The sequence below is a fragment of the Delphinus delphis genome, chromosome 18 (genome assembly GCF_949987515.2).
Source record: "Delphinus delphis chromosome 18, mDelDel1.2, whole genome shotgun sequence".
Lineage (NCBI taxonomy): Eukaryota > Metazoa > Chordata > Mammalia > Artiodactyla > Delphinidae > Delphinus > Delphinus delphis.
In genome coordinates this window covers 28,172,819-28,190,326 of record NC_082700.1, presented here as the reverse complement: position 1 = coordinate 28,190,326, position 17,508 = coordinate 28,172,819, and the positions used below count along the sequence as shown (strand labels likewise).

Here is a 17,508-nt window from a genome sequence, read left to right as displayed (position 1 = left end):
TGTATTTTAAATTTTGGTAGGCAATTCAATTGTAACAAATGTACTACTAAAGAAATAAAAGACGTGCTCAAGAAAAATTGGAACTGAATGCTGTGCTTAATAACTAAATCATAAATTTTATTTCTGTGAAATGTATTGACACATGTGATGCAAATTTAACAATTAAGTAACCATGCTACTTAAAGATATACAAGTCATATTATTTTTATGTTGATACAAAGTTTTAAGAAAATATGCTGTTGGTTAATGAAATTATGAAGGAATAAATCAAAAAGCAATAATCTTATGATAAAGTCATTTTAACTTCATTTCTCTCACAATAATATAGTATATTCTCCTAAAAATTTCACACAAGATAGGAATGTAACAAATTTGAAATTTGGTCATACTCTAAAGTTTATCCCCAAGAAAATTCAATTTATTAAAATCTTGTTACATGTGTTTACTGTTATATATATTTACATATGTTTGTCTGTTTAGCTCTACACAAACTGGATAACTATACACACATTATTTTGTACACTTCCTTTTTAACTAAATAGTTTGTGTCTATTATGGTCAATACAAATAGAGTTAGGTATGTATATAGTGTTTACAAAATATACTAGAGCAAGTTCTTTGGGGGAAAATATCTATCACTGCAAAACTGTCTGTTATTTAATTTGTAAAATGGTTTTATTCTATTATGGAGCATATCAGAGTGTTAAGTCATAGCGTGAACTTAAAAGGGGAATCTATGTTTGCCAAATTTATTTTTGGCTTGAGATCTTTCTTCCTTTCTTTCTTTCTTTTTCTATTCCCACTTATTTTTGGCTCTTGGGGAAATGTCATCTTTTCAATATGAAAAAAAGCAACAAGTTCAGCAAAAATTAGAAATCTGAAGTGTAGAATAGGACAAAAGCAGGGTAGGGGGGAAAAGGCAATAGTAAAAGCAAGAGATGAGATGTTGCCAAAAGATGGAGGGTGTCCTGTCCCCTATCTGGGGAATGACATTTAGATGACAGCACATACCTTTACATATATGTACAGAATGACTGATATATATATTTTTTTTCTGTAAGAAATGATAGGGTTGTAGAGGGGCTTTCTGGAGACTTAGGGATCAAGGCTAGTCTCTCTCTTACTCCTCTTGACCCCTTTTTCCCACCAGGGTTAAGGAAGGAATCCAACATTATGAAGGAGGCAAAGTGGAAGAGGGAAGGATCCCCCTTGACAGGGTGGGGGTCAGACCCCTGCAAAGGAAACCACCAAGGACAGAGCTTGGAGGAGACTGAAAATGGAGATAGTACTGTTAACACCTCCCCAGAAACTGAGAGAGGAGTGGGGAGATATCTGGAAACTAGGACTTCAATAACCTGGATGCCCTTCTTAAAAACCCCACCTCGGGGGGGACCTAGAAGATGGCGTAAGTGTAAGACGCGGAGATAACCTTCCTCCCCACAGATACATCAGAAATACATCTACACGTGGAACAGCTCCTACAGAACACCTACTGAAGGCTGGCAGAAAACCTCAGACCTCCCAAAAGGCAAGAAACTCCCCACGTACCTGGGTAGGGCAAAAGAAAAAAAGAAAAAACAGAGACAAAAGAATAGGGATGGCAACTGCACCAGTGGGAGGGAGCTGTGAAGGAGGAAAAGTTTCCACACACTAGGAAGCCCCTTCGTGGGTGGAGACTGCAGGAGGCGGAGGGGGGAGCTTCAGGGCCGCGGAGGAGTGCACAGCAATAGGAGGGCAGGAGGGCAAAGCGGAGAGATTCCCGCACAGAGGATCGGTGCCGACCGGCACTCACCAGCCCGAGAGGCTTGTCTGCTCACCCGCTGGGGCGGGCGGGGCTGCGAGCTGAGACTCGGGTTTCAGTTTCAGTCGGAGCACAGGGAGAGGACTGGGGTTGGTGGCTTGAACATAGCCTGAAGGGGTTAGTGCACCACAGCTAGCCGGGAGGGAGTCCGGGGAAAAGTCTGCACCTGCCGAAGAGGCAAGAGACTTTTTCTTCCCTCTTTGTTTCCTGGTGCGTGAGGAGAGGGGTTTAAGAGCACTGCTTAAAGGAACTGCAGAGACGGGCGCGAGCTGCGGCTAAAAGCGCAAACCCCAGACATGGGTGCAAGCCTCGGCTAAAAGCATGGACCCCAGGGACGGGCGGGAGATGCTAAGGCTGCTGCTGCCGCCACCAAGGGGCCTGTGTGCGAGCACAAGTCACTCTCCACACCCTTCTTCCAGGGAGCCTGTGCAGCTCGCCACTGCCATGTTCCCGGGATCCGAGGACAACTTCCCCGGGAGAACGCACGGCAGGCCTCAGTCTGGTGCAACGTCACGCCGGCCTCTGCCGCCACAGGCCCGCCCCACACGCAGTGTCCCTCCCTCCCCCCGGCCTGAGTGTTCCAGAGCCCACGAATCAGCGGCTCCTTTAACCCCATCCTTTCTGAGCAAAACACAGATGCCCTCCAGCGACCTACACGCAGAGGCAGGGCCAAATCCAAAGCTGAGCCCCTGTGAGCTGTGAGAACAAAGAAGAGAAAGGGAAATCTCTCCCAGCAGCCTCAGAAGCAGTGGGTTAAAGCTCCACAATCAACTTGATGTACCCTGCATCTGTGGAATACATGAATAGACAACAAATCATCCCAAATTGAGGAGGTGGGCTTCGAGAGCAAGATCTATGATTTTCTCCCCTTTTCCTCTTTTTGTGAATGTGTATGTGTATGCTTCTGTGTGAGATCTTGTCTGTATAGCTTTGCTTCCACCAATTGTCCTAGGGTTCTACCCGTCCATGTTTTTTTTTTAAATTTTTTTCTTAATAATTAATTTAAATAACTTTATTATACTTTACCTTCATTCATTCTTTCTTTTTTCTTTCTTTCTTTCTTTCTTTCTCTTTCTTTCTTTCTTTCTTTCTTTCTTTCTTTCTTTCTTTCTTTCTTTCTTTCTTTCTTTCTTTCTTTCTCCCTTCCTTCCTTCCTTCCTTCCTTCCTTCCTTCCTTCCTTCCTTCCTTCCTTTCCTTCCTTCCCTCCTTTACACAATGAATCATCCCAAATTGAGAAGGTGGTCTCTGAGAGCAAGATTTATGATTTTTTCCCCTTTACCTCTTTTTCTGAGGGTGTATGTGTATGCTGCTGTGTAAGATTTTGTCTGTATAGCTTTGCTTCCAACATTTGTCCTAAGGTTCTATCTGTCCCTCTTTTTTTTCTAAATAATTATTTTTCAATTCAATAACTTTATTATACTTTATTTTATTTTACTGTATCTTTTTCCTTTCTGTCTTTTTTTCCTTCCTTCCCTCCTTTCTTCCTTCCTCCCCCCCTTTCTTTCCTTCTTTGTTTCTTTTTCTTTCTTTCTTTCTTTCTTCCTTCCTTCCTTCCTTCCTTCATTCCCTCCTTTCTTTCTTTCTTTCTTCATACTTCTACTAATTCTCTCACTTTTTCTCCCTTTTATTCTGAGCCGTGTGAATGAAAGGCTTTGGTGCTCCAGCCAGGAGTCAGGGCTCTGCCTCTGCGGTGGGAGAGCCAACTTCAGGACACTGGTCAACAAGAGACCTCCCAGCTCCACATAATATCAAACGACGAAAATCTCCCAGAGACCTTCATCTTAACACCAGCACCCAGCTTCACTCAACGACCAGCAAGCTACAGTGCTGGACAAACTATGCCAAACAACTAGCAAAACAGGAACACAACCCCACCCATTAGCAGAGAGGCTGCCTAAAATCAAAATAAGTCCACAGACACCTCAAAACACACCACCAGACATGAAACTGCCCACTAGAGAGACAAGATCCAGCCTCATCCACCACAAAACAGGCACTAGTCCCCTCCACCAGGAAGCCTATACACCCCACTGAACCAACCTTAGCCACTGGAGACAGACATCAAAAACAGTGGGAACTACGAACCTGCAGCCTGCAAAAAGCAGACCCCAGACACAGTAAGATAAGACAAATGAGAGGACAGAAAAGCACACAGCAGATAAAGGAGCAAGATAAAAATGCAGCAGACCTAACAAATGAAGAGGAAATAGGCAGTCTACCTGATAAAAAATTCAGAAAAATGATAGCAAGGATGATCCAAAATCATGGAAATAGAATGGACAAAATGCAAGAAACAGTTAACAAGGACCTAGAAGAACTAAAGATGAAACAAGCAACGATGAACAACACAATAAATGAAAGTAAAAGAACTCTAGATGGGATCAATAGCAGAATAACTGAGGCAGAAGAACGGATAAGTGACCTGGAAGATAAAATAGTGGAAATAACTACTGCAGAGCAGAATAAAGAAAAAAGAATGAAAAGAACTGAGAACAGTCTCAGAGACCTCTGGGACAACTTTAAACACACCAACGTTCAAATTATAGCGGTTCCAGATGAAGAAGAGAAAAAGAAACGGACTGAGAAAATATTTGAAGAGATTATAGTTGAAAACTTCCCTAATATGGGAAAGGAAATAGTTAATCAAGTCCAGGAAGCACAGAGAGTTCCATACAGGATAAATCCAAGGAGATATATGCCAAACACATATTAATCAAACTGTCAAAAATTAAATACAAAGAAAGCATATTAAAAGCAGCAAGGGAAAAATAACAAATAACACACAAGCGAATCCCCATAAGGTAAACAGCTGATCTTTCACCTGAAACCCTACAAGCCAGAAGGGAGTGGTAGGACAAACTAAAAGTGATGAAGGAGAAACACCTGCAACCAAGACTACTCTACCCAGCAAGTATCTCATTCAGATTTGATGGAGAAATTAAAACATTCACAGAGAAGCAAAAGCTGAGAGAGTTCAGCACCACAAAACCAGCTTTACAACAAATGCTAAAGGAACTTCTCTAGACATGAAACACATGAGAAGGAAAAGACCTATAATAACGAACCCAAAACAATTTAGAAAGCGGGAATAGGAACATACATATTGATAATTACCTTAAATGTAAATGGACTAAATGCTCCCACCAAAAGATACAGATTGGCTGAATGGATACAAAAACAAGACCCTTATATATGCTGTCTACAAGAGACCCACTTCAGACCTAGAGACACATACAGATTGAAAGTAAGGGGATGGAAAAATATATTCCATGCAAATGGAAACCAAAAGAAAGCTGGAGTAGCAATTCTCATATCAGACAAAATAGACTTTAAAATAAGGACTATCAAAAGAGACAAAGAAGAACACTAGATAATGATCAAGGGATCGATCCAAGAAGAAGATATAACAATTGTAAATATTTATGCACCCAACATAGGAGCACCTCAATACATGAGGCAAATACTAACAGCCATAAAAGGGGAAATCAACAGTAACACATTCATATAGGGGACTATAACACCCCACTTTCACTCATGGACAGATCATCCAAAATGAAAATAAATAAGGAAACACAAGCTTTAAATGATACATTAAACAAGATGGACTTAATTGATATTTGTAGGACACTCCATCCAAAAACAACAGAATACACATTTTTCTCAAGTGCTCATGGAACATTCTCCAGGATAGATCATATCTTGGGTCACAAATCAAGCCTTGATAAATTTAAGAAACTTGAAATTGTATCAAGTATCTTTTCCGACAACAACGTCATGAGACTAGATATCAATTACAGGAAAAGATCTGTAAAAAATACAAACACATGGAGGCTAAACAATACACTACTTAATAATGAAGCGATCAGTGAAGAAAATCAAAGAGGAAATAAAAAAATAACTAGAAACATATGACAATGGAGACACAATGACTCAAAACCTATGGGATGCAGCAAAAGCAGTTCTAAGGGAGAAGTTTATAGCAATACAAGCCCACCTTAAGAAGCAGGAAACATCTCGAATAAACAACCTAACCTTGCACCTCACGCAATTAGAGAAAGAAGAACAAAAATACACCAAAGCTAGCAGAAGGAAGGAATCATAAAAATCAAAACAGAAATAAATGAAAAATAAATGAAGGAAACAATAACAAAGATCAATAAAATTAAAAGCTGGTTCTTTGAGAAGATAAACAAAATAGATAAACCACTAGCCAGACTCATCAGGAAAAAAAGGGAGAAGACTCAAATCAATAGAATTAGAAATGAAAAAGGAGAAGTAACAACTGACACTGCAGAAATATAAAAGATCATGAGAGATTACTAAAAGCAACTCTATGCCAATAAAATGGACAATCTGGAAGAAATGGACAAATTTTAGAAATGCACAACCTGCCAAGACTGAATCAGGAAGAAATAGAAAATATGAACAGACCAATCACAAGCACTGAAATTGAAACAGTGATTAAAAATCTTCCAACAAACAAAAGCTCAGGACCAGATGGTTTCACAGGCGAATTCTATCAAATATTTAGAGAAGAGCTAACATCTATCCTTCTCAAATTCTTCCAAAATATAGCAGAGGGAGGAACACTTCCAAACACATTCTACGAGGCCACCATCACCCTGATACCAAAACCAGACAAGGATGTCACAAAGAAAGAAAACTACAGGCCAATATCACTGATGAACATAGATGCAAAAATCCTCAACAAAATACTAGCAAACAGAATCCAACAGCACATTAAAAGGATCATACACCATGATCATGTGGGGTTTGTCCCAGAAATGCAAGGATTTTTCAATATACGCAAATCTATCAATGTGATAAACCATATTAACAAATTGAAGGAGAAAAACCATATGATCATCTCAATAGATGCAGAGAAAGCTTTTGACAAAATTCAACACCCATTTATGATAAAAACCCTGCAGAAAGTAAGCATAGAGGGAACTTTCCTCAACATAATAAAGGCCATATATGACAAGCCCACAGCCAACATCATTCTCAATGGTGAAAAACTGAAAGCATTTCCACTAAGATCAGGAACAAGACAAGGTTGCCCACTCTCACCGCTCTTATTCAACATAGTTTTGGAAGTTTTAGCCAAAGTAATCAGAGAAGAAAAGGAAATAAAAGGAATCCAAATCAGAAAAGAAGAAGTAAAGCTGTCACTGTTTGCAGATGACTTGATACTATATATAGAGAATCCTAAAGTTGCTACCAGAAAACTACTAGAGCTAATCAATGAATTTGGTAAAGTAGCAGGATACAAAATTAATGCACAGAAATCTCTGGCATTCCTATATACTAATGATGAAAAATCTGAAAGTGAAATCAAGAAAACTCCCATTTACCATTGCAACAAAAAGAATAAAATATCTTGGAATAAACCTACCTAAGGAGACAAAAGACCTATATGCAGAAAATTATAAGACACTGATGAAAGAAATTAAAGATGATACAAATAGATGGAGAGATATACCATGTTCTTGGATTGGAAGAATTGACATTGTGAAAATGACTCTACTACCCAAAGCAATCTATAGATTCAATGCAATCCCTATCAAACTACCACTGGCATTGTTCACAGAACTAGAACGAAAAATTTCACAATTTGTATGGAAACACAAAAGACCCCGAATAGCCAAAGCAATCTTGACAACGAAAAATGGAGCTGGAGGAATCAGGCTCCCTGACTTCAGACTATACTACAAAGCTACAGTAATCAAGACGGTATGGTACTGGCACAAAAACAGAAAGATAGATCAATGGAACAGGATAGAAAGCCCAGAGATAAACCCACACACATATGGACAACTTATCTTTGATAAAGGTGGCAGGAATGTACAGTGGAGAAAGGACAGCCTCTTCAGTAAGTGGTGCTGTGAAAACTGGACAGATACCTGTAAAAGTATGAGATTAGATCACTCCCTGACACCATACACAAAAATAAGCTCAAAATGGATTAAAGACCTAAATATAAGGCCAGAAACTATTAAACTCTTAGAGGAAAACATAGGCAGAACACTCTATGACATAAATCACAGCAAGGTCCTTTCTGACCCACCTCCTAGAGAAATGGAAATAAAAACAAAAATAAACAAATGGGACCTAATGAAACTTCAAAGCTTTTGCACAGCAAAGGAAACCATAAACAAGACCAAAAGACAACCCTCAGCATGGGAGAAAATATTTGCAAATGAAGCAACTGACAAAGGATTAATATTCCAAAATTTACAAGCAGCTCATACAGCTCAATAACAAAGAAACAAACAACCCAATCCAAAAATGGGCAGAAGACCTAAATAGACATTTCTCCAAAGAAGATATACAGACTGCCAACAAACACATGAAAGAATGCTCAACATCATTAATCATTAGAGAAATGCAAATCAAAACTACAATGAGATATCATCTCACACCAGTCAGAATGGCCATCATCAAATATCTAGAAACAACAAATGCTGGAGAGGGTGTGGAGAAAAGGGAACACTCTTGCACTGCTGGTGGGAATGTGAATTGGTAAGCCACTATGGAGAACAGTATGGAGGTTCCTTAAAAAACTACAAGTAGAACTACCATAAGACCCAGCAATCCCACTACTGGGCATATACCCTGAGAAAACCAAAATTAAAAAAGAGTCATGTACCAAAATGTTCATTGCAGCTCTGTTTACAATAGCCAGGACATGGAAGCAACCTAAGTGTTCATTGACAAATGAATGGATAAAGAAGATGTGGCACATATATACAATGGAATATTACTCAGCCATAAAGAGAAACGAAATTGAGCTATTTGTAATGAGGTGGATAGACCTAGAGTCTGTCATACAGAGTGAAATATGTCAGAAAGAAAAAGACAAATACCGTATGCTAACACATATATATGGAATTTAAGAAAAAAGAATGTCATGAAGAACCTAGGGGTAAGACAGGAATAAAGACACAGACCTACTGGAGAACAGACTTGAGGATATGGGGAGGGGGAAGGGTGAGCTGTGAAAGGACGAGAGAAAGTCATGGACATATATACACTAAAAAACATAAGGTAGAATGCTAGTGGGAAGTAGCCGCATGGCATAGGGATATCGCCTCGGTGCTTTGTGACAGCCTGGAAGGGTGGGATAGGGAGGGTGGGAGGGAGGGAGACGCAAGAGGGAAGAGATATGGGAATATATGAATAACTGATTCACTTTATTATAAAGCAGAAACTAACACACCATTGTAAAGCAAGTATACCCCAATAAAGATGTTAGAAAAACAAAACAAAACAAAAACCATCTCTTCCTTGTAAGGACTTCTACCTGTTGCTTGGTTTCCTTTCCCCTGGGCTACCACACAGGTCTAGGTTGGTGGTCATCTAACTGGGTTGTCAGCCCACAGTTCTTGATGAGTTATCTTGAAAACGAAGTTGGAAATGTTAACTGGACAGATGGGAGGAATGGGTACCAGAAGGAAATACAGGGTTACCCAGAATGGCAGAAACGGTTCTGCCAGAAGTGGAAAGAGAGAGGAGATATTTAACAAATGACAAATATTTATTGAGTGCCTATTATGTGCCAGGCACTGTTCTAGAACCTCTACCTACCTCTCAAAAAAAGAAAAAAAAAAGAGAAAATGCAAATTCTGAGGGAGAGGAAAGGGATGACTGAGGAAGAAGTCTGAAGGAACTGAGAAGACTTAGGTGATGGGGTTTGACCTTAGGCCTCCTATTCAGCCTCCTCACTAAAAATCTCTTCTTCTGCTGTGGCATCTTGCTACTGGTGGTATTCAGAGATGAGGTCTTTCATGTTGCTCTCAGCCTTGGTGAAATCCATCTCGTCCCTGCCCTCACCTGTGTACAGTGGAGGAAGGCGTTCCAGCAGAACATGGAAGAGAACTGCACTCAGGTGAACTTGAACAACTCCGGTATGGCCGTGCTCTTGCCAATGAAAGTGACCACAACCTTGAGGCCACAGATTGGGATGTTGCAGACAGCTGTCTTGACATTGCTGGGGATTGATTCCAGGAAGTAGCTGCTGCTCTTGTTCTGCATGTTGAGCTTCTGCTCATCCACGTCCTTCATGGACATTCACCCACAGAAGACAGGAGCCAAGGTGAGGTACCAGCCATAGTGGGGGTCACAGGCAGACATTGTGTTCTTGGCATAGAAGATCTTCTGGGTGAGCTCGGGCACAGTGAGTGTCTGATACTGCTGGCTTCCACCTCTGGTTAGAGGGGAAAAAACAGGCATGAAGAAGTGAAGACATGGGAAGGACACCATGTTGACTGCCAGCTTGCAGAGGTCAGCAATGAGCTGGCTAAGGAAGTGGAGGCAGGTGGTGACACCACTCTTAGTGGTCAGGATGAGGCGGTTCAGGTCCCCTTAGGTTGGCGTGGTCAGCTTGAGGGTGTGGAAGCAGATGTTGTAAAGGGCCTGGTTGTGGATGCAGTAGGTCTCATCAGTGTTCTCCACCAGCTGATGGATGGTGAGGGTGGCATTATAGGGCTCAGCTACAGATTCGGACACTTTGGGTGAGGGCACTACACTGAAGACTTCATGATGCCATTGGGATACTCTTCACATGTCTTGCTGATGAGCAAGGTGCCCATTCCAGAATCTGTGCCCCTTCCAGCGAGTGGGTCAGCTGGAAACCCTAAAGGCAGTCGCAGATCTCTGCCTCCTTCAGAACCACATCCACGACTTAACCAGCTCGGCACCTTCTGTGTAGTGGTCCTTGGCCCAGTTGTTGCCTGCCCCAGACTGACCAAAAACAAAATTGTCTGGTCTGAAGATCTGACCAAAAGGACCTAAGCGAATAGAGTCCATGGTCCCAGGTTCTAGATCCACCAAGATGGCATGAGGAACATATTTGTCACCTGTGGCTTCATTGTAGTTCATGGAGATGCAGTCCAACTGCAGGTCTCTATCCCCATGATAGGTGTCGGTGGGGTCTATGCCATGTTCATCACTTATCACCTCCCAGAATTTGGCAACAATTAGGTTGCCACACTGATGGGCCAGGATGTGCACAATTTCCCTCATTGTTAAAATTTATTCTATTTTTTTGCTTGCCTCAAGGTGTGTATGGGGCAAGAAAATGATATGTAATTAGTTTTTCTCTGCTGCTCGTCACAGGCTGGAAGGATTGAATGGGCCCTGGAGGTTGGAGAAACAGGATACAAATGCGGCATCAGGAAGATTCTGAGAGAGGATCCTTCTTTCTAATACCACAATTTACTACCTATAAGAAATGTAATTCCATTTTCTAGAAATATATTTTATTATTGAAATTATTTTCACAGTTTAAAATGTGTTATATATTTTGAAATAGTGTCTATAAAAGTTCCTATCTTTAAAACTTCTTGCTATTGATGTCACCATATATATTTTAATATTTGAAAGAGATAGTAGAAATATTATAACTTATAATATTTTATTTGCAATTATTATAGTGCTATTTAACCGTTTAATATACTTATTTTCTATTATTTTGTCTTTATTTGTAACAAAACTTTCTTTGTAGTAACACAGTTTTGAAATTGTCCATTGTTATATCTTGACTACATACCATTTTTTCATAGATATGTTTCTCATTATCTTTACTTTTCAAATATGTATTAATCATAAATTTTACTAGACCCTTAAATTGGGTTCATATAAGAGTGTATATTTTAATACCCATATAATTTAGGTGAATATCGGGTTTTTTAAATTGCTTTTTAAAGTAATTTATACTTTAATTTCTAAATTAATTTCATTAAGATAATATTTTTGGAATTCCTTAATGTTATTTCTAGGCATAAAATATAGTTAGGTGTTGTAAAATGTTTCATGGAAGCTTACATGCATGATTTATTCTCTACAAGGTGTAGATTTTAGTACAAAACAATACTAAAATTAATATATATTGAAATTTTATTAAATATTGTTTATTTTTATCTCTTTGATATGCCAAGGGCTGGAAGGAATAGGTTAAAATACATTAACAAACATAAAATGTTTCTTCTGTTATCTTTGTACTCCCTATACATTTTTTACTGTGTGTATATGTGGTGTGTATATGCCTGTGTTTATTTTCCTTATACAAATTTCAAGGAAATTAAAAGTTTTTGTAATTGCACATTTTAAATAATGATACTTTTTTCTGTGAAAAAAGTGTTTTTTACATTTTAATTCAAATATCTCAGATATTAATATGATGACCAATTAAAAATTATTCCTGTTCTACACTTGTCAATTTTTAATTTTTCTTTGTTTTAGTCATTGCTCTTGTGGACATCAAATAGATTTGACTTTTACTTGGTCTTATATTACCCACATGAGAAAAAATCTTCTTTAAATACATATTATTATGTAAAAATTTAAATTGGTATTAATTCTAAGTGGTTTTAAATTTTTAAAATATTGTTGCTTCTGCTGGTAATGTTGTTTTATGGTTCCTTGCTTTTTTTTAATTTTATTTTACTTTTTAGGAAGTTATATTTTCTTTGTCAAATTGTATTCTACATATCTTGTTTTTATTCATAGTGTTTTTAACTCCAAATAAGTTTATTATTTTCCTAGATATCTCAACAACTCCAAATAAGAAATAAAACTGTTTATTGATTTCTAGTGATTAAAAGGAAAAAATTAATACATACAACAAATCCTTACAAACCATCCCTTTCTTCTTCTATTTTTCCAAAGGTTAAAAAACTTTTTCCAGCCTATTTTCATCACATGCCTAGAAAATTTAATTACCTCTTTAAAAATCCTTAAGTTTTATTTGTTTTTAAGCAGAATTATTTTTGTTTCCTTCTATGAATAAATTAAATTTATACTTATCCATTGTTCTGTGCTATCATAGATTTCAAGGTCATAATCTTATTTCAAATCATTTATTAGTTGTGTTCTGTTTAGTATACTATTTTGCTGTACTGGGATTTTGATCTTGACACATTTTTAAAGTACACAGCAAGTCTTTGAATATTTCAAAAAGATTATTCTATTGGAATTATATGAAAATGCTATTGTTGTTGTTATAGGACTCTCAATTTTATCCTGGGGGAGTAATTGACAGTGAGGGACAAAGGGGACCTGAGGCTCTGTCTGAGCAGAGCAAGGGGAACAATTGCTGACAGCTGCACAGGCAGCTCACTGGTGCATCAAAGACAGCTCCAAACTCTGTGTGCAGCCAACATGAGCTGACAGTCCACATAGATCTCACTCGCATCAGCACTCCTTCTCACTGGGGTAAGTGTCTTGTACTGGGAGAGGGGGAAAAAAAACAACTTCAAGGGAACAAAGCCAGCTCAAGCCTGACCCTCATGTCTTCTGCTCCAGCAACTTGGAATCAGACCTTGCCACCAATAGGGTGGTGATGGTCAACATAAGAACAGTGCTTGCTTCAAGACTTAATAGGTAATCATTTCACCTAAATTCATAGGGGCAGAGAAAGTTAAGCAAAATGAAATGGCAAAGGAACTGGTCTCAACTAAAAGAACTGAAAAAATAAATAATGAAACAAATAAGCAATAGACTAGATAAAGAATTCAACACATGCTAATAAGAATGTTAAATGAGTTAGAGGAAAAAGCAGATGAAAACAGTGAGGATTTTAAAAATGAAATAGAAAGCATAAAAATGAACCAGTCAGAACTAAAGAATACAATAGTTGAAATGAAAAACATACTAGAAGGCATTAATAGCAGACTAGGTGATAAACAGACGTGCTCTGGAAAACAGAGTAAAGGAAATCACCCAATTAGAACAGCAAAAAGGAAAAAAAAAAAAATGAAGACATTTCTGGAATAACATGAAGCATACCAACATTTGCATTATAGGAGTCCCAAAAGGAGAAGAGAGAGAGAAGGGGATCAAAAATGTATTTGAAGAAATTATGGCTGAAAATTTCCCAAACATGATGGAAGAAACAGATATCCAAATACAGGAAGCACACAGGGTCCCCAAAGAAGAAGAACCCAAACAACCCACACAAAGACATATCATACTTAAAATGGTAAAATGTTAAAAAGAGAATACTAAAGGCATCAAGAGAAAGCAAATAATCCTATACAAAGGAACCCCCATAAAGTTATCAGCTGATTTTTCAGCATAAACTTTGCAGGCCAAAAAGAGTGGAATGATATATTCAAACTGCTAAAAAGGAAAATTTGCAACCCAGGATACCCAGCAAAGTGTCATTACCTATCAAACATGGTTTGAAAGTATAAATACACCTCAATGTTCATTGCTGCACTCTTTACAAGAGCCAAGACATGGAAGCAATCAGCAGATTAATGGATAAAGAAAATGTGGTACAGCTATACAAGGGAATATTACTCAGCTACTAAAAAGAATGAAATAATGTCATTTGCAGCAATGTGGATGGACCTGATGATTATCAGGCTAAGTGAAGTAAGTCAGACAGAGAAAGCTAAATATCACATGATATTGTTTACATGTGGAATATAAAAAAAAAAGATACAAATGAACTTATTTACAAAACTCACAGACTTGAATAACAGACTTATGGTTACTGTCAGTGGTGGGGAAGGGAGGAGAGGAGGGATAGATTGGGAGTTTGGGATAGACCTGTACACATTGCTATATTTAAAAGAAAATGCCTTTCCATTATATATATATATATATATATATATATATATATAGAGAGAGAGAGAGAGAGAGAGAGAGAGAGAGAGAGTTTAGAATAGAAGAAAAGATAAAGAACTCTTCAGACAAGTACAAAGTAAAAGAATTTATCAACACTATACCCACCCTAAAATAAGTTTTAAAGTGTTTTCTCTAAGTGAAAAATAAGTAAAAATCTATAGGAAAGAGAAAAATATCACTAGGAAAGGCAAATATATATAAGGACTAAGGTTCAGGCACTTAAATAAGCCAGTACAAAGATTAAAAGACAAAAAAAGCAAACCAAAACTGTAAAAACAACTATAACTACAATAAACAGTTAAGAGATAAACATAAATATGTGAAATATGACACCAAAAAGGCAAAACATGGGGAAGGAGGGTAAAAATGTTGACCTTTTAGAGTATGTTTGAATTTAAATAACTACCAGTTTAAAACAAGTATACATAGTTACAGGTAAATATATATGAACCCCATGGTAACCACAAATTTAAAACCTACAATAGATACACAAAAACTAAAAAGAACACAAGCATAATACTAAAGAAAATCATCAAACAAAAAGGGAAGAAACAAAAAGAAGAAAAAAGAACATAGAACTAAAAAAAATCCAGAAAACAAGTAATAAAATGGCAATAAGCACATACCTATCAATAACTACTTTAAATGTCAATGGACTAAATGCTCCAATCCAAAGATATAGGGTGGCTGACTGGATTTTAAAATAAATAAAATAAAATAAGACCCATCTATATGGAACCTACAAGAGACTAATTTTAGAGCTAAAGACACACACAAACTGCAAATTAGGGGATGGAAAAATATATTTCATGCAAAAGGAAACAAACAGAAAGCTGAAGTAGCAATACTCATATCAGGCAGAATGCCTTCAAAACAAGGGCCCTAACCGAAGACAAGGAAAGGCATTATATAATGATAAAGGAATCAATACAAACAAAGGATATTACACCCATTAACATATATGGACCCAATACAGGAGTATCTAAATATATAAAGCAAATACTAGCAGTCATAAAGGGAGAAATTAGCAATAAAATAATAACAGTAGGAGATTTTAACAACCCACTTACAACAATAGACAGTTCATCCTGACAGAAAATCAGTAAGGTAATACCAGTCTTATGACACAATAGACCATTTGGACTTAACAGAAATCCATAGGACTTTACATCCCAAAACATCAGAATACATATTCTTTTCAAGTGCATATGGAATGTTCTCTAAGGTAGATCATATGCTAGACCACAAAACAAGTCTCAACAAATTTAAGAAGATAGAAATTATCAAGTATTTTTTCAGATCACAATGGTATGAAACTAGAATCAATCACAGGAAGAAAAATGGGAAAAGAAAAAACAGTTGGTGAATAAACAACATGCTACTAAAAAACAAATGCCTTAATGAAGAAATCAAAAAAGAAATCAGAAAATACCTGAAGACAAATGAAAATGGAAACACAACTCTCCAAAATCTATGGGATGCAGCAAAACTAGTTCTAAGAGAGAAGTTTATACCAAGTTTATACAAGCCTTCCTCTAGAAACAAACAAACAAAAAGACTCAAAAACAACCTAACCTGCCTCCTAAAGTAATTAGGAAAAAAAAAAAAGCCAAAAGTCAGCAGAAGGAAGGAAACAAAATATTAGAGAGGAAATAAATAAAATAGGAAATAAAAAGAAAAAGCAATAGAAAATATCCATGAAAAAATGAGTTTTTTTTAAGATAAACAAAATTGATAAACTTTTAGCCAGGCTCACTAAAAAGAAAATAGTGAGGACCCAAATAAACTAAATATGAGATGAAAGAGGAGAAATATACAACAACATTCCACAGAGCTACAAAAAAACCATAAGAGAATACCTCAAATATGTATATGACAACAAATTGGAAAAGCTAAAATAAATGGACAAATTTCTAGAAACATATAACTTGCCAAGACAGAATCAAGAAGAAATAGACAATTTGAACAGACATATTACTAGTAGTGCAATTGAATTTGTAATGAAAAAAAAAAAAAATCCAACAAACAAAAGGCCAAGTCCAAGACAGCTTCACAGGGGAATTTTACCAAACATATAAAGAAGAGTTAATTCTTATCCTTCACAAACTATTCCAAAAAGTTGAGGACAGAACACACCCAAATTCATTCTATGAAGCCATGATTACACTGATATCAAAACCAGACAATGAGATTACAAAAAAAATGACAGACCAATATCTTGGATGAATATAGATGAAAAATTTATCAACAAAATATTAGCAAACGGAATCCAACAATATATAAAAAGTATCATACACCATGATCAAGTTGGATTGATTCCAGAGACACAAGGATGTTTCAATATTTGCAAACCAATCAGTGTGATACACCACATTAACAAAAGAAAGAATAAAAATCTCATGATCATTTCAATAGAGGCAGAAAAAACATTTGACATCCATTCATGATAAAAACTCTCATCAAAGTTTGTATGGAGAGAACATATTTCAGCATAATAAAGGCAAGTTATGACAAACCCACAGTTAACATCATACTCAACAATAAAAATCTGAAAGTCTTTCTTTTAAATTCAGTAACAAGACAATGATATCCACTCTTGCCATTTCTATTACACATAGTATGAGAAATCCTTGTCAGAGCAATTAGATGAGAAAAAGAAATAAAAAGAATCCATATTGTAAGCTAAGAATTTAAACTTTCAGGTGACAGGATACTCTATATAGAAAACCCTTAACTGTCTAGCAGAAAACTCTTAGTCCTAATAAATAAAATCAGTAAGTTCTAGGATACAAGATTAATATACAGAAAACTGTTGCTTGTCTATACACTAATAATAAACTACCAGAAAGAGAAAGAAAAAAAATTAAAATCATATGAAAAAGAATAAAATACCTATGAATAGGGGAATGAGAGGAAGATGGCGGAAGAGTAAGACGCGGAGATCACCTTCCTCCCCACAGATACACCAGAAATACATCTAAACGTGGAACAACTCCTACAGAACACCTACTGAAGGCTGGAAGAAGACCTCAGACCTCCCAAAAGGAAAGAAACTCCCCACATACCTGGGTAG

At 37.1% G+C, this 17,508-nt stretch overlaps 1 pseudogene; it reads right to left on the bottom strand.

Moving 5' to 3' along the window:
* Window positions 1-9,338: 9,338 nt before the first annotated feature.
* LOC132413530 (tubulin beta chain pseudogene) lies at window positions 9,339-10,826 on the bottom strand (annotated as a pseudogene).
* Window positions 10,827-17,508: the final 6,682 nt, after the last annotated feature.